Source organism: Tigriopus californicus, chromosome 10, assembly GCF_007210705.1.
Source record: "Tigriopus californicus strain San Diego chromosome 10, Tcal_SD_v2.1, whole genome shotgun sequence".
NCBI classification, from domain to species: Eukaryota; Metazoa; Arthropoda; class Copepoda; order Harpacticoida; family Harpacticidae; genus Tigriopus; species Tigriopus californicus.
The window spans coordinates 5,620,010-5,646,782 of record NC_081449.1 but is presented as its reverse complement, the minus strand read 5'-3'; the positions used below and the strand labels follow the sequence as shown (position 1 = coordinate 5,646,782).

Sequence of the window (26,773 nt, the reverse complement as noted above, 5' to 3'; positions counted from 1 at the left end):
CGCGGCACCCTGATGGAATTGGCACCCGCGTATCTAATCGCATGAGGAGGGTGTAGTGCATTATACTTGCATGCACTTTAGGGTAGATTTGCATGGAGGGAGGAACGATGAGATCGGAGACTCCCTTTTTCGGTTACCTTTTTTGCTCTTTCATCCGAACGATTGGCCAAATATTCCCTTTTCCCACTGTTTTAAACTTTTCACTTCTATCCTCGATATCTCCAAACGCCAAGGCGCCCTGCCATGCCAATTGGGGATGAGTGTTCCAAGAAAAACAGAACTGACAACCAATTTCCCTTGGTCCAAGACTCCTCCCGGTCTTCTTCGAACATCAAGTTATGCATGTGGCGGCTTCTGGCATGGTGTGCAAAACGGTAGCTTAACCGGGTTGTAGTGCCAAAACTGACTTCAACATATTGGCAAAGAGATTTCTCGTCTCTCTGTCAGCATTTCAAACTAATGCTTGGGCCAACGGGGTACACTAGCTATGTATATATTGTTTGTCCACCCATGCATACATTGAAGGAAGACGAAAGCAAGCGGATTTATACATGGTCGTGAGCTTTTATTTGTTTAACAGATTGTATTCTTGAGCGGAATAACGAAGCCTGCTTGTGACGGACCAATAGCTTTTCGACTTGGCGTTAATCATGATTTGGTTGTCAACCTTTGTAATTTTTCGGGACCGCTTTTATAACAGAACTTTCTGTCTTCTTTGCTGAATAGTTGCAATTTCAACTAAGTTGGAAGACGACATGAAACCGCAATTGGATTAGTTCGTGACTACTCGGCAAAGCTTCAAGTCAATTATGACTTGGCAATCGTCCTTGTGCGCCCCCATTAGAATGAATCGTAATCAATATCCATTGAACTTTTTTTGGGAAGCGAGAGAGAACCCTCTGGGCGCTTTGACGACAAACTTGGAAAAGCAATATTTCAAGCGATTGCTAAGATTAAGCGAAATTTGAAGGGAAGCCACAAAACGCAATCTCAAATTTTATGGAAACTCTGAGACCAAGGAGAGTAACCCAGTTCAGTGTTCATGGTTGTACTCTAGCAAACGAGTGATTTCCCTTCATATTGCCATTAACTTTGTCTCGATCTTGTTTGGGAGAGGGTTACTTCAGTAATGCAAACTGTAAACACCGGCTGACTGGAACTTACAGGGCTTCCCTTAAATTTACCAGTTTGATCGTAGGCAAGAATTTGTTGGCTCGTCATCTTTGACTTTCAAGTCTGATTTGGACAAGCTGCTGTGCTTATCCTTGTCCATGATCTTTTATAACCGGCTGGAAATCTTTGATTCAAGGATTTTTTTTTTCATAGTACTGGACACTGACGCTTTAAGTAGCTACTTTACACTTAAGACAGTTTGTGTCTTTTGTGCGAATTTATTCTTGCGTTCTTCACTAACTATGCTCGATTGATTTTATCATGGGCCATTAAAGATTATCACTGCCATTGTTCTGTCACTTTGACATGTTTATATCAAAAAACCAAAAAAACGGTCAATTTGAAACTCTCGTAAAAGGCATTGCAAAAAAGTGAGGAAATTGTCTAATGATAAAAGAAATAAGTGGGTCGTCCTTGGATAATTCATGCCAATATTGAAACTGATTACTGTGCAAAGACACAGCGTAAAAGTTCTTCCTTTTCTAAACCTGCCTTGGCAACCCCAATATTATGGCCTTAAAACGACCAGGCAGCTCGCATCAAATTAGAGTCAAATACGTTAAACGAACCAATAACGTGTAGAAGAAGTCACCGTCCATGGAAATCCCGACGTCCTTACTGAATCCCATCGTCTCAACTGACTGTGCTTCTGCGTCCATCCATATGGCAGATGAGAAAGTGTTCTCTGGTATTGTGCTAAAAATTCGTCTTGACACACGAAAAAGATCATCACACCAAGACGAACGAACTTGGAGAAACAGAGGGAATCTTCCCACTTAACTTCTGTACCTACCTACACACGCATACACCGAGCTAGTAGCCAATTCTGCGTCTCCGTTTCTTTGTAGTGGTGAGAAGAGAAGGCATGAAGTACTAGTTAGTGTATGTGCTCAGCCAAGCTGAAAAATACTGAACAGGGCCTATTTTCCCCCTGCAGTGGCACCAAAAGAACAAACCTACCATTGGAGAAAGAGCGAAAAAGGGGAGAGGGGGAAGTGAGGATTTCACGAAGCTCTCGCTTTGTTCCACCCGTTGGAAAGATAAGCACTTTGAAAATGATTCCTGGAACACAAAAGTTCCAAATCTCGTCGAAACTTTGTCGGTTTGGTACGCTTTTTAGGGAATTTTCTCAAAGCTCTTGAACTGCATTGGTGTAACTTTGCATTTGAAAAGTCTTACCCAATCTCTCTGAATATGATTAGGGGCTTGAAGATTTTCTAATTTAGATAACAGAAACGGGTTTCCCGTCTTGCAATTGCTCGACCCTTGATTCAAGATTTGCTGTATGTACAAATGCATTTCCTCTCCGGCATTCAGAAAGTTCGGGGGTTTCTTTTTTTGTAGGAGAAAGATAGTTTCGAAATTATACTATTCATACTCTTAATGTTTCACTCAGGTCTTTTGTTCTAAAAACTGATCCTAGAATGTATGCAGTTTTTGTCAAACTGTTCTCGACAATTGTATACTGTTTGTGCATATTATGAGTAAACACGAGGATAGGTAGTTCTGTCAGTTATTTGAAGTTCTGAAACTTAATTGAAGCTAAAGTGCTCAGAAAGTTCTTTCATAGGAGCCATTTAAGAGGGCTATGTCATCATCATATCCCAATGGTTTAAGCATGTGACCAAACATGTCTCTTCTGTTGGTCGTCTTTTGAGCGCAAAACTAGGACTCCCAAACCTCGGAAAGGCACTTGAGGACTTATGCTTTATGTACTATGCAGTCAAAGACTCATAGAACGCTTTCAAAGCCAAGCGATCAATTCTGTTGCTTGCCTTTGCCTCATGTTAATCTCTTACCAAAGCCCAATGTGGTTGTCTCTGTCCGTTAGGAAACATGCAATGTTGAAACAAATATATGTCGTATTGTCGTTGGTAAACACACACCATCGAGGACTCGCTTATATCACCAGACCCACATTACACCCTCGAACCTGCGAAGAAGGAAAGCCAACGGCCAACGAAGAGCGTCATTTTGCCCTTTGCATGGTGCTGCTCTTCGGCAAAAAAAGCGACACACGAAGGGAAATGATATTGACTCATTCTGTTTGGTTAACGTGGACCCACTTGCAGCTCTAATGCACATTATGTTGTACCTGAGGACTGACTGGCCTCCTCCTCGTTGGGACGATTACTTACCTTGTCTTTAGTATGGAAGGTTAATGACTTGTTTTCGGATCAAACACATTCTGGGTGGCTTTTAGTCCTCCCATTAATTCCGGTAAGGGAGTTTGTTTCACGACCCCACTCTTCTGCCATTGGGGAAAAAAGGTCGCTTTTTGTGTTCGACAAAAACTCATTGGCTTTTTTTCATTTGAAAGCACTTTCAAATTGTAATGCTCAAGAGTGACTTTGATGCAAACATTTGTCATTGACCCATTGAAGCCGAAGAAAAACTCGTTTGCCAACATCTGGATAAATCTTGCGATTTCATCGAGTTTTCGGGCCCCGATATGACAGGAATACGTACAACAAAATTTATTATTGCCATTTTCCGTCATTGAATTTCACTATGTCTGCATGTGCGAGGGGTTCTCTCTCTCCCTCTCTCGGTCAGTGAGAGCACATGAGTTAGTATAAGGAATGACGCGATGAATGATATTTTTAAAGTGACGCTGCGACAAATATCGCCTCGTTTTGAAGTCATGAATTCGAGTCTCTTTCGGAGCACTTGAGCATGAAACGTAGCCTTCCCGCAGTTTTGCATCCATGGCAATCAATTGTCATTTCCAGTATTCGAACGAGAAGACTCGCTATCATAGCTGGAAGAGGATCAATTGCACCTCGTTCTTGCAATTGCAGAACTATCCAAGCCATCAGGACCGCCATCCAAAACTCTGGATTGGAAGAGAGAGTCCATGTTTGTGGCAATTTCTTCACAAAGCCGAAGTTTTGCCATCGAACTGCAACCCTGGTCAACTCAAACCAACGTCTAATATTATTTTTTCCAAGGGGAAAGTGTTTCTTTTTAAGAGAGAAGAAATGAGATGATGAGTTGGATGATCTTGATGCCACCGAATGAACCAAGATCGACTGCAATTTAACGGACAGAGTGTTACTACAATGGCTTGCATCTATTCTTTGTGAAAAAGAGCGAGTGGATCTCAAATTCAGGATGCTATGAAGTGCTATAAAGTGCTAAATATATGGGAATGTCAAAGGTGGAGAGTGGTCCGATTTTGATAAAGGGTATATTTGGTACCACATTCCATCTGATAAAAGAGTATTGGAGACTCATAATTAGTTTGGAATGCTGCCAATGAGAAGCTGGAATTTTTTGTCATGTGACAGATTGACAACAAAACAAGTTTTGCCTCATTTCATTTTTGAATGTAGGACGATGAGGCCGCTATGAGAGGTGGAAATGTATTGTTAGTTGATTTCCCCGAGCTCAGAAAAAAAGGAATTTCTGGATTGTGGTGCATTTTTACTTGTCAAGGACACGTTAGATAGCCAAGTGCATGTTAAGTGGTATCTTTGAATAAAGCAATTTTTCTAGTACAATGTTGAATGAAATTTTTTCCCCAATGCTTGACATTTTCTCGGGGGTTTTAAAGGAACTTTTCGAAGCACTCTCTTCATCAAAATCAAAGCCAACCTCTGAAGCAGTTCAGCAAGGCAAATGCATGAATGGCAAGGATGTAGATGAAGCTCTGCATAAATATCCATTCGATAGGGTTGGAGACTGCTGGTAGAGCGTTCATTCATCATGAAATGGATAGGAAGTCAAGGAAGTGCGTGAAAAGGCTTCCATACTCGGAGTTCAACTGGGGATCCCTACACATTGTCACAAAAGGTGTATTTGTACGGGTCTGTCATCCCATTATCCGTGGAGGTGATCTCAAATGAGGCAGAAATCCTAAATTCATGTCAACGTATTTATAGTCACGCCCATTCGTGTTTTCTATCACATGGGGCAAATTGACAAGCCCTAGATAATAGTTAGTTGTCCAGTTCCATTTGAAAATGCCACTAAATCTACTGCTACACTCAAAAGGGCTGAAAAAAGGCTCTCAACTCGAGGTTAAATAACTTGATGTTCCCTAATTTGCCAACCACATTCTTGGCATAACCGTGCTGGTGGTTAAAGTGAGGTTTTTAACTTGCCTTTTGTGCTGAGACATTTTGGCCAAAAAGAGGTGGAACAGACCAAAAATGATTATTCCTGGTCGGGAACGAACCCCAAGGTGGAAGATGAAATTGAGAAAATATTCCCATGCCCTCGCCTCTCGAGGGACTCAAAATCCTCCATTTCAACATCCATTTAGGGCTGCCAATGCAAATGGAAGATTACAATCGAGAACCATTCGTTTGAAATCACATGCATTTTTAATAGGTTTCCTTGGCTCCAATTATAGCTGGTCTACTTAGAAACGAACCAGTCAGTCCCTGGCTTACTCGAATGACTACAAATGACAGAGCTACTCTAACGAGGAAAAGGTCGGCCTCGCTTCTACGACTGACATGGACTGACTGTCTGTCTGTCGGTCTTTTTCCCGTATGATACTGGATCTATGGCAGGAGTTAAGCCTTTTGAAGAAAGAGAGAAGAGAGACAGACAGAAAGAATAGGAGCGCTAAACAGGATCTTGATTTTGAGAAATGATATATTCGCTCGCCCCACTCATCCTTGGCTGTCCCAGCGGTCCATTACGCCCATTCCTAAGTCTTCAGAAAAGCTAGGGATGTGGAAATCCCTTGAGATCGGGAATATATAGAAATAAGAGAAAGCAAAGAATTTCTGGACGAGTGTTCATCATTTGTAGACCTTCAATCTAATTTGAAGAAACACACGTGCAAAAAGCACCGCATATTTTCGTAAGAATCAGTCCTTAAGGATGGTCACTTCTAGAAGGCGCTTTGGCAGAGAAAATGTCACAATGGCTTGATGAGGTAATGGCATTGATTAGCTTCATCCACGTTTGGGGAGGAGCAGATCTGATTCCTCAGGGATTCGCGCTCCTCATCTCTCCCCTCTTAGATATGTTTGAGGGTGGCAGAGCATGCAAAATCTATTTTCCATTTCCTCTTGATCAAGACAAAGGCAACATCAATCTTTTCTTGCCATTTATTGCCACGTAGAGCTTGCTCTTGCACTAAAACATTAAATATCAGCACAAAGAAACTGTAACCAGAAGCACGAGAGTAATTATGAAGCCTTGGGTTGGCCTTGCGGGTAAGATTGTAATTTGTGATGCAGCTGCCGTCTTAAACAAGTTTTGTCTATTGAGCTGTGGATGACAAATTATGGTATAGAAACGAGGAGACAATAATAATGCGTCTTTGAATAAACATTTTCCACAGCTCCAGGTGAATGCCAAAAGCCACATCAATAAACTCATGATATCCATTGTTGGTTGAAAACCTTCTAGATTGGTCTCATTTTCGGTTGTACAAAAATGAACTTTACAATACTGCTTTGTGGAAACTACTCTTGTACACATTTGAGTGAACCCATTTACTTTCCTTGCACTATCCATAACAACGGAACTGATGCTCTGCCTCTGATTCTGTGTTTTTAGCCTTAATACTTGACGATTGATGCCATACTGAAAACACTCTGACGACCACTTTCACTTAACCATCCACATTTTGTTATTCAGAACTGTTCTGGTTGTCCAACGTCCATTGCCGTAAAAGTATGAGAAGGCGGTTGAGACCAAATTGGAGCAAGTACGCGCACAATGAGTGGACACAGAACCCACAGAAAAAGGGGGAACAATTGCCTGAGTCAGATTATCATCATTCTTCCTCCTCATTCCCTTTTATTTCTCTAGCTAATCACGTAGGATTGACTTGATTCCTAGGTGCCATCAGACAACGGAAATGGCCTTTATTGGATAGGGGGATGAAGGAACTTTCCATTGGATCACCATCCATACTTTTGCACCGGATTTTTCGCTGTTCAGTCGACATCTAGCTCTCGGTCGATGACCTTTGGGTGCTGGGTTTAAAAGTATTTACGAACCCAAGTGGCCCAATGGTACTTGTACAATCTAATGGTCAAGTCTACGGACTTACATACATATTTGGACCTGGCCGGTCTAGCAATAATGCCCATATATGGACTCCTATTTTCCCCGGGTAGTCCTGGGGAAATTGAGCAGCATGCAATTGAAAAGGTCATATTAGTCGTTATACACCTCTCATAAGCACTTTTGTCTGCTTATGGGTATGTAGGGAAAGATGCTGGGGGTACCAAGCTGCTACCGCCACTTCATGGAGTACCGAGAAAAAAATAATCTGGGCTCTTTATCTACCTTTGATTTATTTATGAGCTGATGTAAGATTCAGATAAGGTCCGTAGCAATCTTCTACCTCCCGACTCTCCTACATTTGCTCAAGTAACCAACGCAAGGTTGTGGAACTCTAGAAATAAATCCAGTGAAGACGCGCATACGCGGGGAGGCCCTTCAGTCGAACACGCCCACTATGAAGTGACTCAATGAAGTGGAGGGTTCTTTCTCTCTACGTCTTGCATTGTTGATGTGGACAATTGTTGGCGTCCAATAGTAATAGCTTTCTCCGCTTATTATGATGATTTACTAAACTGGCTTTTAATTACTTCATGTCACTTTTGTTTGATTGTTACTACTCTATTCCTATTAAAGGGCAATTTGATCTAATTTTGCCTACCCATCATTATGTGGATAGTAGTGCAATCGCAACAAGACTAACTTAAGTGCGTGTTGGGCATTCGGCGTTTTTTATTCCTTATTTCTTAAGAGCATTATTCAGGAAGGGCAAGGGCATTTCTGAAGTGAATCCACAACAAAATAAGCCCGCTTCCTTCCATTGTCAATTTCCTCTTTTCAATCTCGAAGCCAATTTTGTTCATTTTCTGGGAATCCTTGATGCCTCCAGAGTTGAGTGTCTCCCACGAGCACCAATTTGAGGAGTTGTCAAAGTTTATGATTGCTGCTTGTACCCAGTCTCATGATGAGAGTGATTCGAATCTCTCGCTAGGGTTTATCACCTTTTCTAAGTAACCATTAGCCGGATGCAGTTAGGCTATTCGACCCACCTATAATTTTAGAATTTTGGCCAATCATCAGTCATGATGATAACAGACACAGATCTGAAAGGAAACACCAAAAGCAACAATCGGAGGCCAAAAATCAGACGGAGAACTCTTCGGCTCATCAAACGAACAAATGTCTGAAATGTGAAACTTCACGATTGTGTTGACACAAGCGACTGCACAGTTGCCTGTCTTTGTTATGTAGCACTCTCAAGCTTGATTGTTCACCCCAAAGCACCTTCCTTGGCTACTTGTCTGAGACTTGTGGGTCTACCTACTTTGTAGTATAGTATTCTCACCATCCGAGACCAATCTTTATTCTGATGTTTTTTCCATTTCAATAGGCTCTAGAATTCGTCTCAGACCTCAGTGTATTTATCGATGATACCTTCAACCCTCGCAGTTACCACCTTTAGTGCGTTCAAAGATGTAAGCCATTACACAAATGAAACTGATGCTTCTAGGTCTGTTTTTAATCTGTTCCCAATGGCCTTCCAGTTTTGCGGCTGGGTCAGAATAAGGAAGGAAGTGGGTGTTTAGAATTCAGCAGGGACGAATCATTTTGAAGCTAGAGTAGAAGCCGAGGGGATCGTTGGCCCAATTCTTTGCGAAAAAAGGAACGAAGCCTGCCTTTTGAGGGAACAGCAATATTGACATAATCAGTCAGGAGATGAAAAGGATATTTCTCCCAATTATCCAGATCACAAAGGCCATCTCAATGTGGCCTTTCCACGAGGTTCCCCTCTAAGAGAGCTTTCATAGTAAATGTATGGATGAGCGGATAGATGGATGGATGGATAGGCTCAAGATTAAGATTTTTTGCTGATTTTGTCACAGAGAAGCATGTTCCATGATGAGGTAGTGTACGCTCGCTCGTTTGTTGTATTTTGGTGCACGATAATCTGCTTGTTGTTTCTCTTCCATCAAAGTGTAGTCATGCAAAGTGAATTAGGGTCACACTAATAATAGTCATTGCCTAAGGAGGTTGTGATTGGTTTGTTCCTCCCCCACGACCTGGTGGGACTGTTCCAAAAGGAAACCTTTGTTATGCCAGAGTCGTATTTGAAGTGTGCCATTGCTATACGTAGGTTGTTTTGAAATTTTGATTTTCTATTACAATCGGCTGGAATTCTTTGATCATGATAACCTTGGTGGTGAATTTGATTTGGAGAGTGCTGTTTCGTGCACCCTGCTGATCCTCTCGCTGATGATTTCATCTCAATTTGATGGCTTGGAAGAGATATTTCTTGATGACTCCCAGATAGAGGTTGAGCGGCAGGAAGAGGAGAAAGAGGAGGGGCAATAAAACCTCACACATTTCTTACCCTGATGATGAAGAATTGCCCTCTAAATGTTGGCAAATAGCGCCGCTTAAGCCATAAAACTAACCAATCTTATTTAATGTTTCAGGTATGTATGGCTTTTGAAACCATTGCAAGCTCGCAAAGCTATTATGTGGTCAAGAACCTGATGGTAGGATTCAATCAGGCGTCTTTTGATTTCTCTCGTTGGTGCGTACGAGAAATACCAGCGACGAGTGAGTATTATTTTTCGATGCCTAGTATGCTGTTGACTGATACTCATTGTAGAGGCTCGCATCTGCCCATGATGAAGTGCCGACGCTTCCGCCCAAATGATATTTCACGGCATGATTCTGGAATCCTGGGTCTCTTTTGAAGCGTAATCCAGACCGTCAGCGATGTATGAGTGAGTGAGAAGTGAGAAATCATCAGCTCCCTGCCATGGTTGAATCTTGGGGGGAAAAAATCAAGTGGTAGTATCGAGGTGGCATGCAGGCATTTTGAATCCAATCGGAGTGATCTTTCGTTCATCATACTCGAGGGATTTTGTCGACAAATCACGGTTGGTTAATTTTGAGCATTAATCTCCAGTTCTAGACCGCGTGCTCGACTCATTCACATCGGGGTTCACGCGACATCATCTGAAAGTCATTTTGAGTAATGATTTGCATTGCATGTAGCGTCAGCGGATGAGGAATATGAGCTTTCATGAATGAGGCCTCGAGATTGTTATCAAGGCACGAGAGAAATGAAATCATAAATCTCATCACCTAGACCAAGCCGAGACCCACTCGTCAAGCTCAAATCATTTTCATCTAGAGAATAGCGTGCGCCAAGCCTGCTTGTGCACAGCCGTAGTCTTTGTTAAAAGTGTGCATGTTTGTCCAATCTAGTATCAGTTCATACTCTTAGGCTCGCTGGATGTAATGAAAGTGTTCTCAAGAGTGGTTGTTTATCGATAAATCTCATCTCAACCCTTGACCATTCGAATCAAGAAAAGGAACGTCCACGACTCTTGAGGCGTAAGAGGCCAAATTATTGCGTTTTATTCAAGCTTTTCTTGCTCCCCTCGTGTCTTGATACATTCCCTCCGAGGTTCCACATGCGGCATTGTTGGTGGGTGATGGTGGTTGGTTCCTTACCCCCGTTATCTTATCTTTTGTTCCGTAATTAACCTGGCCACGATTCCCCTCGCTTTGTAGAGCAAGGAAAGCAGTACAAATATCCTGCGTTCATTAGTCAAAATATGCAAAGCGAAAAAAAAAGCTTCCACTGGCCTTGCGTGAAATGACGGATTAGTCTTTGAATCTTGACACAAACGCACTCGCTTGCTTGCTCCGGAAAAATAACTAGGTCTTATTTGCATTCTTCAAAGGGTACAAGTTCACATACAGACACATTTCAGCCACCGACTGACTGACCGACCGATCCCTTTTGAAGCTTGTTTTCACTCTTTTCCTCCAACGGGTTATTTTGAAGTCGCCAATCTCCAATAATCCGATAAAATCGTGGAGGTCTTCTTCTTCCCGTTCATCTGGTCTGCTCCTTTCTTCTTTGTTGTTTGAGAGGGTGGTCAGTAAAATTTCGCTACTGAATCTTGGCAGGGGGCTTTGACTTTGTCCCTATCTCTAGATGTAGCATCTCTCCATCAATTGGGGCATGGGAAATGCACTCAGTGGCCATAAAAGCTTGTCTTTACATATTGGCACGTCCACAATAGGTTCTCTTAGTGGGGTTTAGTCAAGGTGTATTCAACGAACACTGGCACACATCCCTCAAAACGCAATCATACCAACCCTGCTCTCGATGCACTCGTGGTCGTATTGTTTGTCGAAAGTAAACCAATTCTGAGCCTCAAAGAGCCCTCGAAAGTGAATGTAGGAAGCAAAATCAAAGGGAATCCACCACAAAATGGACTGCAGCACTCATCTTGCATGTACCAGATGAACATCTAAAACACCACCACCACCAACAACAACAACAACAACGCCGTACATCCGTGCATCCCGTCACCCTCCCTCCTCCTTTTTCGGTGGTTCTGGTTCCCCATCTTGGTTTTGTTCTCGCCCCTGCAGCACTTGGAAACAAAAGAGATGGAGCCCGGAACATATGTGAGACAGAATCCATAAGTTGGAGGAGATTCCCTCACCGCCACGTACGTGCTTTGAAAGAGGTGAATAGGAGCGAACTAGCAAATCTATTTTCTCGTTTGATTCTCGAAGAAATGAACTTCTATCGTCTTGGTTCTCCATCTTGAGCAGAGCCCAAATGTGGTAACCTTAGCGTGAATATCTTGGGTTGCCGTGGCCAACATGATGCCGTTGTTATTTGCCTTTGGGATCCAGTGGAGCAATTAATTGGTCTGCCACCATAATCTTCTCTTTGACTGCTATGCAGCAAGCAAGCATATTGGGGATCTTCGTTTCCTGAAGAGGGGAGAACGAGATACTTGAGTGGATAAATTTGGAAACTTCTTCTTGAGCGAGTTTGAACACTGAAATTGAGGCAGAAATGGGCTTGATCCAGCCACACATATCGGTTGCTCATTGTGCTGTCCAGTGCTATGTAAAAGACGAATTGGAGTCACTTCAATTTTTCCGCAACTTGTCCGAACACTAAGATCCTCCCGAAAGTTCTGTGCTGAAATGAAAAGAACACAAACAACGCAGATCCAACTCCTCCTGAGCTTGATAAACTGGTTTGAGCGCATCTCAGCCAGAGTTTCAAACCCCATTGGCACTCTTCTCACCTTCTTAACTGAGAAATTAACCCGATGTGAACCAGTTTGGTTTAGATTCAAGCCACCGACTCACTGCCATCATTCGTGGATCTGTGGAAATGAAGTTGGAGTAGTCGGGGGGCATGAAAGAGAGAGAGCATCTCTTAGTGAACGCCTTTGACACTCTTTTTGTCCGTTTAAAACTTTGTTATTACGAGGGAATGGTCCATTTTCCAAATGTGATGAATGACATTTGTAATCTCAAACCAGTTCCTGCTAATCTTTCTGAAATGAGAGGGTGTAAGGATTGTGTCGGGCGCCTTGGTCGTCTGAATCATGGCTTGCTTGACATTGATGGTCGTGATTGAATTCCTAGGAATGGTAAATACGTGGCTTGCTTGTTTTTATTCCCCACCACACCATTATGTTCCTGTCATGTTCCACAAAGTTCCATTATTCCACCCTCTCCAGACGTTTCATCCCTTTTTCATTCCATATTTCGATTAACTTCAAGAAGGAACACCCCCTCTTACTTCTTCGTTTGCCCTGTGTACCACGGGGCTACTGTACTTTTACCCTTCGAACATCCCTTCCATAGTATCCTTTAAAAGGCTTTTCGTCTCAACTTCCCACTGCAAGAAAAGCCTGAGCATAAAACGGACGAGGGTTGCGAACTTGGGAAAGGGGGGTTAATATCATGGAACCAAGAGAGCGAGCCTGTTTGGTCGTTCCCCTTTTTCAAAGCCATAAGGAACCAGCCACCATGGATGGAGTGAGTGGTTGATCCTACCGTGATGATGGCTGCTTTACCTTTTCCCAGACTTGTTGCCAATAAGGAACTTGACATGTTTGAGAGTGGGGATAAAATCGTCAGACTTTTTCCATTCAACTCCTTGGACTTAACTTAATGCCATGGAAGCGCTTTCATGTTCCAACTTGTGGAACTCTTAATCTACGGAATGGTGCTTCGTATTGAACTCGAGGGTACGAGTATGTACATAAACGAAGTCGTCACATACTCTTCACCATAGGATTGTACTGCACAAACGGAAGAGTGTCTTCCCCAAAAGTTAAGGCTAATTAGTGGTTCTTGCCAAGAAATTAGTGTATCATTCCAGATGTCGTGAAGAGAAATGTTGCCAAAAAAGTTCTTGTTCTGAGAGTACATTGCAAGCGAGAAAGAGGGGAGGGGGAGGTTAATTAGGGGAAGATGGAGTCTTGATGGTCCCAAAATGAAAGCAATTATTCCAGATCAGAGGTGGATTACCGCTCAACTGAAAAATGGCTTCGGCCTTTTTCGTACCCTCAATGGATGAAGCACTTACTAGCCCAGCAACCATTTCGGGTCTTGTCATTGTTCAAGACGGAAGGGATTGGGCAGTGTTCGGTGCAAAAAGAATGGTCGGTCCTGGATCCATGACTCATGCCTCCAATTTCTTTCCTTCTTGCGCGGGTTCTTGCCTTTGCTCAATATGAAGCCGTCACATATCGTTGCGTTGATTTAGTGTGACAGTCAAGAAGACTAATTTTCTCTTGTTGCCTTCGTTTTAGGTAAGACCCGATATCCAACACTGGAAAAAGACTCTGCTTTCTTCTCTTTCGTCCAAGTGTCCCACGTTCCACTAGACGTTTAAAAAAGGCACTAGAAGGCAAAGCTTATGGAAGGGATGACGGGGTGAATTGGCAGGGTATTGAAAATGAAAATTGTGGGTCTGAGTTGAGAAAGACATATGCCGGTAGCCACTCTCTCTATCTCTCGAAGTGTAGGTGTCGTTCGGATGCCTATTCGCTCTTTGATGACAAGATTTATGAACGTCAAACCGAAGGGTGTCTCGCCCAAAAATCGTTCAAAACTCTCCCAGAGTTCATTCGCCCCCCTTTTTCGTACTTGGTGAGGAATGATTGCTGTCATCAACATTTTTCTCTCTTTCTCTCTCTTCTCCCCTCCCCCCTTTCCATGGTATTGGCTTTTGTAAAACAATCCTTTGGATTTTTTTGCTCGTAAACGTCAAAGATCTCCCTTCTGATGGGTGCAATGCACACATGAACCCTCAGAAACACTTTCCAGACAAACCAACTCCATGCACGACATTTATCTTTGATTGATTCAGGGATTGCTTCCAAGCAAATTTGCTCTTGGTCTGTTAATCTGCGAGGATTGCAATTCTCATTTTTGTAAAGCTCTGACATCTGCCAATCAACCATTGAGAGACCAGCTAGCCATAATGCAGACGACAAACTTGCTTCCCACCTAGGTTTTGCAACACAAAGAAGTCGACGATTTGAACGAATGAGTCTCTTGTAAATCTACTGAACTGTTTAGAGTGTTGGATTGCTTGTAAAGTTTTGACTATTTTCTCTATGTTTTGTGCCTTTGCCTGACTGAGGGCGAAAAAAGGGGAGGGAATGTCATTGAGACAAGCCGAGGAGGGGGAACGTGTGATGGCGGAAAAAAGCCATAAAAAGATTTATTCCCCTCTCTCTCTCTGAATGTTCGCACCTAATGCCCATGTTTTGCCTTTTGAGATGTTTTGAAGTGTGTAGAGAAGAAGGCAGTAGCTCTCAAAATCAAATTTCACTCTTCATTAAAGATCGACTTCTGTTGGAAAATCATCCGCCGAAAAAGAGCGAAAAGGATAATTCATAGCCGGCAAGTGTGGTCTCGACACGTTTTCACATATCCAATTGTTCCCCAAGGACCCAAAGTGTTCCGAACTTATCACCCTTTTCCTGGCCTCCTCCCTTGTTTCGGGAACCAAAATTGGCTCAGCCTTTTTCTCTTCCTACTTTTTAGTTTTCACGGGTTTTACCACTTGTTCGCTCGTTTGTGTGTTGGAGCGATTACCCGAAGCGGGTTGTTCCCCTCGGCAACATCACCACTAGCAAATTCCCCAATCAGACCCTGATTGAATTTCCATACAATGTACAGCCAGATTAGGATCTCTAGTTCCCCTTTAGGGGAAAATTGTTCAATAGTCTCGTCTTCTTATTGCTTCTCCACTTGGCAGTTTGGGAAAATTGCCGCTGGCATGAACTTCTGCTTCGTTGCCAGCGTTTGGGTGGGGAAAACGGCAAGGAGGAGGGTGTACTATACACCGCTATACAGTTGAGTACATACTGTTCCGTATTGATGTGTGGGTTGCACCCCCTCTAATGAAGCTCACTGAATGTGCTGTTAATGCTTGCCAGCCACCATGCTACCACGGTAGTTCGTAAGAGATTGTGTATCGTAACAATACTGGACGAGTAGAGCGCGAGGGACGGAGATATAGATAACAAAAGAAATATGTTCCGTGAGCGTCTACAATGGTAATATGAGTCTGGTGGCTGCGATTAAATGAAAAGAGAGAGAGACGGTGGTGCAGTGATGACAGGGTCGCGCCGGCCATATTGACATTGTCTCATTGCCATGTTTCCCTACAGCTATTTTCCGGGATAAAGACTCCACAAAAAATCGCATGTATTCCATATGTCAGAGCCACCTTTCTTTTACGGGATATGTTGCTCTCGTACAACAATATGAACCATCCAAGTTGGCCAGACTTGTACCTTTGTCAGCAAGCAAGGCAGTAGGAGGATGACCTTTTCATTAGAGTTGATTTACTTCAGTTTCGGGATATTTTGACCATAAGGTGTTTCTTTAGGGGAGAGCAGAGACGTTTCTCTCGTGAACAAATAGAAAAAAGTCCCCATTATTGTTGCTCTATCTGCTGGGCGGTTATGAAAACATGAATGGTCTTTTCTTTTTAACGTTCGACACTTAAGTTACAAATTGAGTGCCACTTTGGTTCATAAATATTAACCCCTTAGCACTGCGAGCACTAATTGTGTTTGTAATAACAGACAGAGACGTCTTCACAGAAACTCTAAAAGCTCATTTCACCTAATTGAATGCAATAACTCCTCTTGCCAACGCCACCATCATTCTAGCAAGGAGTGAACTCGGCCAGGAATTCCAGTCCACCTCCTTTGAAGTTTTGGGTTCCAACCAATAAGTCGAGAGTACTGAAAACTTCAATTAAACGCGCCAAGACCCAAGAGCGATAAGGGTCACGGGCTTGATATTTCTACCATAATTCAAGTTACACGAGAGGCTAAGTTCGTTATTCGGCCATGCTGATTTTGCCCACTGAGAGTGAGTGGTCTCTAAAGAATTCCAGGATCCTATTACAAGTTGAGTTGTGTACGGCCATGATACGGAACCGAGTGCATGAAGCCATGTTGTCGATGGGAGAAGTGGTAGAAGTGATAGAAGTGATGGTGGTCTGGGTTAAAATTGGAAACAGCTCGTGTTGGTCTGAGGAAGAAGGGAAAGGACCGCTTTGGTAATCATGACGATGTTGATGATCAACAACAATGGCTTGCAATTAATGAACTTTGAGATTCCAGGCATTGTCTAACGATGTACAAATGGTCATTCAAGAAGCACTCGGAGGAAAATTACTCACTCTCCACTTCTATGCCCAAGGCTATCAATAGAAAGATGGAGATAACACAGAGTTTTGCCCGGCCTCTCCATCCACCCAAACTTGCACAATAAAGCTCATGATGCGAGTAACGTCTCCCCTACTATGAGACTTGCCTTGAAACGCTTCCCTTCCTTATACACTTCTATGAACTAAACAGGTCGGTGTTCATCGTGCGGCATATGTGCAATTTCCTCACCACCAAAAGAGTAGGAAGAAATTGGTTTGTTCCTGCCCGAAAAATCACCCATCATCGGCTCTTTTGTTGATTTCATTCATTTTTCCATGTGGATGTGCACCGTATTTCATCGGCTGGCTGAATACAATGTTGAATTGTACATGTCCAATAGCGGGATGGTTGCACAAACTGACTCCGTTCATTCACACATCCAATTTTGTTCATCCATTTTCATCATCAGCATTCAGCAGTGGTACTGGCGTTCTGTGGCGTTTGGTGAAGGTTGACTGCATCCCAATCCCCAATATCGCCTCATCGATTTTGAAACCATTCTCACTCATTCTTCTCGTTCTCGACGTTTGGCTCCAAAACTACCCTGCAAATATGGGCTGAACAAAAACGTACCCGCTATCGTGTTATGTACAACATTAAGAGGAGAGTGACCTGATTCGATTCGGTCCTCGGAAATGTCCGCTTTCAAGGGCACAACCGTTCAAAGTGCAATGGCAATGGCCGGAGGTTTAAAATGCAAGCCATTTTCCGCTGTAAATCTGCCCACTGCATTGAATCTTTTGCACATTTTTCTCAAAATGAATTAGTCTAGTAGACTCAAAAAGGCTAATGATGTATGATGATTTGAATTACTGTCAGAAATTGCTAAATTTAATATCGATTACCGCTATATATCCTAAATAAGAGGGATTCTAAAAGGACATGAAATATCAAGTATTTTGATTGCCAGGGCATGATTTCTAGAATGTTAATTAAGCTCTCGGGAAATGGCATGCAACAATATCAGACCTCATTACTCTGGCACGCTCTTTTAACGGGGAAAAGAGAAGGGAAAGCAGCACTTTTGGCTCACTTAAAATTAAAAAGTCAAACCCATCAAGATGGACCTGATATCTACAAATGAAGCGGTCCCACATTTCCAGAGGAAAAAGGAACACGGGAGTGAAGAAGAGGAGAGTGTTGGTGTTGAATCGTGGTTTGTGAGATTATTCGTTCTTTCCCAATGGTCTTATCACTTCATTAACGATTGCCGCAGTGCCATTTTTTTATTGTTTGAAGACTACCTATCGTGACTAACCGAAAGCTTGACTGACTCTTGACAGACGAGGAGGAGAAAGAAGTGCGGTGCCCGGCTGGAGATTTCGTAATTTCGTAAGGAACGACTCGTAGTGGCCTTCTTCTACACCAAGAATTAAGAACCAAAAATTGCTCTTTCGGCCTCGGAAAGTGCATTACTTGGCGAAAACTTTTCCTCTTTCCTCGCTTCATCGGATATGAAAATAATTTTCCACCAAAGAGTTTGTCCCCTCCCCCTCTCATAGGAGCATTTCCCTCTTTCCTTAACTGAACTCTTGGGATTGTTCACTTGCCACTTTTTGAACTGTTCAAAGTCAGTCAAGTCGTCAAGATTGATTTTGAAGTGATTTTCAAGGAACACGAGGAGGATGTTGGAATCTCCTGGAAAAGATACGTGTTTTCTCGCCTGATGATAGTTGGATGTCAGGTTGGCTTGACAATAATCCTGATTTATCCATATTTGAAGTGGCCAGTTATCGGATTTTGAAGCTCGCATCTTTCTGTTTGCCTTCGCCTGTATCTTTTGGTGTGGGTATTTGCGAGTGCTAACTAAGGTTTTGAGTGGGGGAAATGGTGACCTAGCTGTTCGCTCTTGTGATTTCGTTATCTCCAAAATATTGTATCAGGATTACCAGATCCCAGAGCCACCGTGGTAGTGTAGTATGCCTGTCAGCTAAAATAAAAGCTTCAGTGGTCCTCAAATATTTGTTGACCTCACATTTTGGGATAAGGAATAGGACGAGCAAAAGGAGTTGTTATAAAAACTTGGAAGCCAAAATCTTGCAGAACAAAAGTTGACTTCTTGGCTTGAACTCTTGACGTGCCCAAAAACAAAGACGAAGTAGTAGGAATAGTGGCAGAAGAGGGTGAGGTTGAATGAGTGAGTGGCTGGTTGATACCAATTTAGACCAATCCCTGACACATTTGGCCCCGTTTGGTTCATTGTTGTTGGCATGTACCACGTTGACCCCAGATTAACCTTCCAGCAAATTTGAACGAGAACGACGAGAGGAAACAGTGCAAGGACTTGAAATTAGTTTCGGGTAACAAATTTCCTTCCAGGAATTTGTAGCGGGACCGAAAGTTCCTTTTCGACCTCATTTTAGCTTACTTGACAAGCGAGGCAGATTTCTGATGGATTGGCACGTTCATTGGGCACCATGAAGATCGAATGAAGTACCCAAAACTGCCAGCTGAGCGAATAGAGGGATGTAAACAAAGCCAGTGAGACAACAGGAAACTCTCTGAAAGCTTACAGGAACACACTTTGTTAGCTTTTCATTACTTCCAGCGAGCTGGACGAGCAAAATACTCCTCGTGTCAGTACATTCATTCAGTAAGTAACTACGTAAGTGCCAGAGCTCCCTAATCCGCTGGAGATCGAAATCATCGGTTCATTTCGCTCACGAATGCCCACTAGACATGATTGCGTATCTACACTTATGAAGTGACTCAACATGTACTGTAGTGTAAGATGAGCTTTGACTAGCGGTGGATTGAGAAAGGAGATCAAGATTTAGATTGATTTCCTTATTGTGGCAATTGACTCAATTGGCTCGTTGTCTGCTCAGCCAGAAACTAGATTTGTATAGAAATAGCTCGGTCTTGTTGGCCTTGTCTGGGTCTGCCAGAGCAAGCCTCATTCAGTCTGGTCGCTCCTGATATACTGGTAGGACGAATTATAGGAGTGACAGAAAGAGCAGTCATAGTGTAGCCCAAAAGAAGTCAATTGCGAGATCTCCGAGTTCCAGCATCTTTTTGTCGATGAAGACTTTGTCTTGTCTCGTTCTCTCTCTCTCTTTCTCTTTCCTTCTGAATTGAATCGTTTTTGCCAACAAGGCGTCGAGAACTGATGGATGGACTTGGCTGAATAGAGACAACTAGCGCAGAACAAAGAGAGCATTTAGGGACTGTGATCTAAGTAGCTGCCTTCTGCAACGAGCGCATTCTAAACAAGCCTTTCAATCAATGCTAATCCCTGAGCGGACAGTTGACATTTCCACTGTTTGAGTGTCTCATTGGGTGGATGCTCCTTTCTCGTCATCATCCAGGAAGCACTTTGAGGATCAATGAGGGGATCGATGGCTCGGCGATGAAGCCCAAATTCCATTAAGATCACATCAGTGTGGGTGGTATTGAAGCGTTTAATAGATGGCGACATTCAAGGACACTCATTGATTGATTCAGTAAAAGAGACCAACCAAGAGAGAAAAAGACTATCCATCCCGGCTCCTGGCTCGTGGCTCCTGAATTCTTGGCTGCCACATTCATGATTACTACCTTAATTCGATCTGATCTAACAACTCCAGGACTAACAGGACTAGCTGGAGCTCACCAGAGATTGTGCCCTCTTCCCTTCAGTTGACGCACTTGCTGTATCCTCTATCAATTCAAGGGAACTCTTTCCAACCCTGGGAGAAAGAGAATGAAGGGGAAAGTGGTTCTAATCTAAAGCCGAATCCGAATTGCTTCGGCGGTAGATCTTAATTGCGATGGATTTGTGCCTACTAAAAATGCTGGAGAGGACTCCTTGAGGGCTCTGAAAAGTAATTCCAATATTCATGAGGTCTCCAACCACCACGAGTAAATTACAACTCCCTAGCATGGCATGGGGTATTGGCGGACCTTGACAGGATTCGTTGTTGAGCCAAAAAAAGTGGACGACAAGATTTCCCTTATCAACATTTGTCGGCAATGCAGATCAAGGGCACTTTTGGGAAATCATTCCGTTTGACGAGTCAGCTACGAATGGCGCCAAAATAATGATTTCCCTTCATGAATCCAACTACCTGAGGGCCAGGATTTGCCGAAGCAGCGGAGTAATGAAATCCCATCCACTCCTAACATGTCAAGTACTTAAGCCAGGAAAATTTATGCAAACAGAGCCGGGCCCAAAAGCGAGGGATGTTAGCTCCATCTCCACATTTTCGTGTCAATTTTTTTAAAACCACCTCGAGGTAACCCTTAGTTTGAGCCACCCCATCTGAAGGTTGGTGCTACCTGAGACAACGTGGTTCTGTCTGACTTGTCACGCTATTACTTTACTATATCAAGTCATGTTCAAGTTTTGCCCAGATTTACGATTAGCGCTTCACGTGAACCCTTCATTGTCCAGCTAGTCAAACAGTAAAAGGTGTGTGTTTTTTCTTGTGTGTGTGTGTTTGAGTTAGTGTTGAACTGCAATGCACCTAATGACAATCCAAATCACCGGGTTAGCTCCCGAGTTAGCCCAATTATGAGCTGTTCTCCATTACAGTGTGTGCCAAGTTTGGGGCCGAGCCAGCATTTTTTTGCCAATTCCCTTGCTCGAGATCCAGAGTGTGGGGTGTCATATTTAGTTTCGCCATCTGGCATTCGCTCCATCATAATTTGGCTCTTGGGCGGGAATCCTCCTTACATATGTACGTCGTTCCCGGTTGTGTACCCCTGGGGTCTGAGAAGCCGAATATCATCAGAGAAAGAGACTCGTTATGGTGGGAGGCCATCATAGCACACCATTGCCTCGTATCTCAGAGCTAGTACAGTAGTTGCCTCACACCCACACCCACCACCTCACCATCAACCCAACAACCTACCTACCCTGGCTCGAATAGAGATCAGAGTTCGATTGACAGAAACACCAGTTTGGACATCCGTTCCGAGAGGTTTGTTTTCCTTGTCATGAGTAACAATTTATTGGAACCTCTGCCCTGTCGCCAGTCAGGAGCAAAAGCATTGGACCATGTTGAACTATGACAGAGGAAGTTGTTTGTTTGTCTGAAAATGGGTGTAAAACTTGTCAAACCTAATTGTTCGTAGACTCAGAACTGTCGACGAGGACTCTTCTAACAAGAAATTACAGCTTGAGCAATTTTGGGGGGCGTAGTCATTATTGATTTGCTTTTGACTTCTTGTTCTTGAGTTGCGCAAGGCACCACCATGATGAGTAATACTAATATCAATGGCAACACCAACATGACCGAGCTTGGCTCTGCTCTGGCCATTGGGACCGTTCAATTTCTCCTTGTCCAACGTAAGCATGTTTTGGCCAATCTGATTAGCTCATCCCGAATTCCTAATCCTTTCTGCCTTCCCTTACATGAAGTCACTTTCCGGCCATGTGCGAACACGATAGCTTAAAGCACGTCGTTTGATCATCAAGTTTCTGGTAATTCCCCTTGGGGTTGGTTCCAACCAATATCAGCCAGCTGAGTCGTTTAGATGTAAACAACTGGTATCCTATGCATTATAGATCACTTCGGATACATAGTGTGAATAGAGAGTGCACCACGCAAACTCAAGGGACCCCTCCTCGAACTGTTAGTATCTTTCGGATCAGTGGACAATGAGCGGCCTGCAAACCTCCCATCCCATAATGCTCTACATTGCCCATTTTACCCTCCACTCAAAGTCTCGAAGAAGTCGGTTCTTTGTTGTTTTGGCTTGGGCGAACCGCCGGGGCAATCACCTCAATATGTGTGTGTGTTAGTCCCACTTGGGGCCTAATTTCTACCTGTGTGAAGGCTGTGGTGTCGGTGGAAGCTCGTTCTCAGTTGCTACACGAGGCTGGCTCAAGAACTGGCAACAAAGAAAACTTCATGGACTGACACGACAAAGACATACGTGCCTACAACGTCAGTCGGATTTCACATTTGGGCGTGAGGGAATGAACCAACCCACCCACCTACCCAAAAGCAGAGTTGATCGATTTGGGGGTCTCTGCCACGACAAAGAGACAACAAACCCCGCCCAAAGTAGAACAATACTCCGCAGAAGGTGAAGAGGGGGAAACTAGTTAAAATTGCATTAGCCAAGGATCACGATTTGTGGCTGGGCTCATTCTTTTAAAATGGGCTATTTTCATGACTACTAGCCATGATCTGAGTACCATACCTCCACAATGACGTCTCGTTATAGTATATGAGATCGGGTTCTGAAGCCGCTGATGTTGTGGTTAGGACTGTTTATTATTTGAGCACTGTAGACCAATGGCATTGATCGGTCCCAAGGTCAAATTGGAACGCCTCAAATGCACAAAAGGGCCCTTGAGAGCACCTTTAAATCTTATCTTCCACTCGCTATTAATCATTCTATACGCCAAGTAACATGTCTCCATTTCAATTCACATTTTAGGTACGTACAAGGCCGACCCTGGCCCCAGCCGGTCTTCACATCAGTCCACTCTATTTTCTCTGGGCAAAGAGTCTCGTGCCCTATTCGGAAATGGATTCGAGTCATCAGTAGAGAAATTTGTAGCAGATCCTGTCATCCCAAGAAGAGCCGTTCAGGGTGCATCTCCCATGGCGAATGTGTTCCTTCCCCCGGGCGCATGAAAAAAGACGCATGTGGGAACAATTGTTTCCCCTCTTTGGAACATGGGGCCTTTTGGGAAAGAGAACACACAAGGGCGGATGGAGCTCGCCCATTGTCCCTCGTGTGTGTTCCACTGTAGTACATACGAGTGAAGTTCGGGTTTGAAACACCTAGAGCTCTACAATGAAAGGCTAAACCATTAGAAATGTCGATGGTGGACTCTCGATATTTGGACCTGATTGAACCCTTGCGAAGGCCTTCATTGAAAAAGGCTCTCAACAAACACGATAGCTTGAACAGGATCTGAACTTGAGAGAAAGAAAAGGAGAAATGTCTTCGATTTTTCTTCTCTCCCTGCTTTGCCGACCGAAGCTTTTAAGTGGGGAAAAATGGCCAAAAGACTATTAAGGCTGGACTGTCTTAAATCGAAAGATCTTGGACATCCGGCTTTTTCTCAAAGGATTTATTTTCCTTGTTCAACGGAAAGAGGGCAATCGTGTAATGTTTTACTTCTTAATATTCAAAGGGTGTTCTGTTCGACAGCAACAAGAAGGCTTTGGAGAATCAATGGCTCCAAATTGAACCCAGAGTTGTAGAGGCTAGCTCGATAAATTCTTAAGGGCGAAAGAAGTGTTTGAATGGAGGGGAGAAGTTTTGGACTTTTCTAAGAACTCGCATGAAGCGGTTCTTGCCCAATTCTATTATTCGCTCACTGCATTTCCTTGCATTTTTGCTTGGGTTTCAATTGAAATGCAACATTGAGCATGCAAGTTCGTTGCCGAGAATCCCCTGTTCCTTGTTCTCTGTCAAAAGTCACGAGGTGTTCAAAAGTCAGTCAAACGTCATTTTTTTTTCAACGTCCTTTTGAATACCGAATGTGGAATTCATGAACCGAAAAAATGAATCCGGAGAGCACATTTACCCTCTCTATCTCTATCTCTATCCCGTAATGGTAAAGGCATCTACGCTTCTTTCTATTTTATCAATATGATCACGATGATGGCAAGGCCAAATTTATGTCATGTCACAAGTGTGTTTTGTTTTCCCATACAAACTGGCTTGGTATTTGGCACAAAGAGATTCCCCGTTTTAAAATAAGGCCCGAAATAGGGGGAGAAAAGAAGGAAAAGTTTGTCACAATAAATTTTCATGTCGGCACGCAAAACACGCCACGCACTGTAATATGTTGAGGAAAAAACCGACGAGGGACCGGCCCAAAAAATGGAGAATCTTCAAGGAACACCATGGAACTCCCCTTGATCTCGTGATGATAGCGCAATGAAGGTAGTTTTGTTGCTGGTCGATGATGGTGATGGCGTTGTTGTGAAGGTTCCCGGTGGTCCTTTACGAGATGGTTGAAGGTGGTTTGGCCTCAGGTGTTGTCGACGACGGATCAAGTCCAATGAAGATCAAACGCAAACTTGGAACACCAAAGCCTTACACATGAATGAGCGCTCCCGAGTGAAGCTCGTATTACGTAGGGAATGCTTCAAGAAATGCCAGTTTGGCAAGTCTGCCTTTGGATTTTTGCCCTCTCCGAAGGTCAAGGGAAACTCGAGAGGGACCATTTTCCATGGATGACTTGGTGTTGTTTGGACAAGTTTCCTTGAACTTTAAGGCCCATTTACCGCCCGGGGCCTGTCGAGTGGGCCCTGGGCTTCTGCCCTCAGTCTCTCAGTGGCTCTCGGCCGTGAGGAGTTGTTTGCTTGAATTGCACATTTGTCAAATTGCTACTTTTTCTCGGAAATTTGAGTCCCATGCTCACACTACTCATGTTAAGTGTTGATCCTGAAACACGATATGAACTCTCGAATATCACCTCTTCTCGAGTTGAGAGAAGAGACGAGAACAGGAATCGTTTGAAATGATCATAGAAACTCTCATTTTTCTCCTTCGTTTTTTTTTGAGAGTCGCCATCGCCAAAGCACCTGGATCTGTTTTATGCAAATTGAATTCATGGCAATACATCATTTGGCGGAGGCGCTCAGAGGGCTTTTAAGTCATGACTGTGCAAAATGTGCACTTGCTTCACCTCAGCCAAGCCTCAGTGTGATGTGGTGAAGAAGAGTACTACTGTATGTAGATAGATGAAACACAAAAGTATCTCGTCTATAGTGGAGAAGGCGTGTCCGTGATGATCTTGATCCACCGAAATGATCGAGGAACCATTGCCGCTTCTCATCCTCGTACTCGAATCACTATAACTACTTCACCTCGTTCTTCTACTACTAAATAAACAGTAGAGCTGCACTGCCCTTCGCCACTTTTGGAATCGTCCCCTTGAAGCGAATAAAAAACGAAATCTCATGGCTTTAGAAGGAGATCGACGGGGTTGTTGGGAAGTTCCAATGCATCTGTCCATACTCTCACACTCATTGAGCTGAGTGAGTGTTCGAGAAGTTTTGGTGAGCACTCTCGGGCATTCTTGGAAGAGGATGCAATTTCTCCGAAGGCAACCTTTTCTACCCGCGAGCAATCGCTGATCGAATATTTGATGAGACCTGTGCTTAATCTCTCTTCAATCCTGAAGCCATAGAAGTTGACTCTTCGTTGGCGCTTGAAATGGTACATCCAGCAGTCTTCGATCCTCTGGGTTTGGAGTGGATTGGTGTGTTTCCACTCGATCAAGTTCCCTAATCAGGATGCTGACTCGACGGTTCTGTTCAATTTTACAAAAGAGAGTCGTCTCTCTCTCCTCGCCAGAAAAAGATCTTGCCCCGTGACCATAACATTACTACTACAACCACCACCACTACTACTGCGCAAACCGTTTCTGCAGCATTCTGTCAGACTTTACGACACCTGGGAAGGCAACCGAAAGCTTGGTCCTGTCTCGCGTGGTGGCATTCCCTGATTTCTTTAACAATGAGTTGGCCCTTAATTGTGGGAGGTGAAGAAAAAGGGTGGGTAATCTTTCAAGCCCCTTGTTCGCTTTCACTTTATTCATGGGCACCGTGCTGGGAATTTTCCGAGCGAAGTCCTCGAATTGAAAGGAGCCAGAAGTCCAATCAGAGCGATCTTTTGACTTCCGTAATGATGATTAGCTCCATTGGGTAAGTGTCACATTGACATGGTAGGCCCATTCCCGTTGATTTGTCGCTATGTCATTCCATTTAATCCTGAGCACCCAACAGATGGACGAGAAAAGATCCTACTCATTCAACGGACAGAGTAGGCCAATTCCATCTAGGCCTGATTCTTGTCGGGCCTCCGGCCAATTCGCTTTTGGGTGGGTCCCTCGCTAATCGATGTGTCCGCAGGAGGGGAAAACAAATATGCATACCGTTGGACGGGCTGGAACGGATAATTAAATAGCTTCTTTCACTTAATCATCAGTGAAGAATGATGGTAGTCACTGGAATTCCGGATTTGATTGCTGAGAGGCCTGACTCTGGGAGTATTTTCAGTGAAATGACACCTTCGAGTCCGCCCATGTGGATGGAATGTTGGTTGACGTCGGGAGAGCCGAGTCAAATCCCCGTGGCCAAAGGTGAATGAAGGGGAGGATGGGGAAAGATTATTCAAATGGGTGTCCT

At 43.6% G+C, this 26,773-nt stretch overlaps 1 protein-coding gene across 1 annotated transcript in view; it reads left to right on the top strand.

Moving 5' to 3' along the window:
- LOC131889554 (DE-cadherin-like) overlaps window positions 1–26,773 on the top strand; it is a 47,035-nt gene that overhangs the window by 3,521 nt on the left and 16,741 nt on the right. The window lies entirely within an intron of this gene.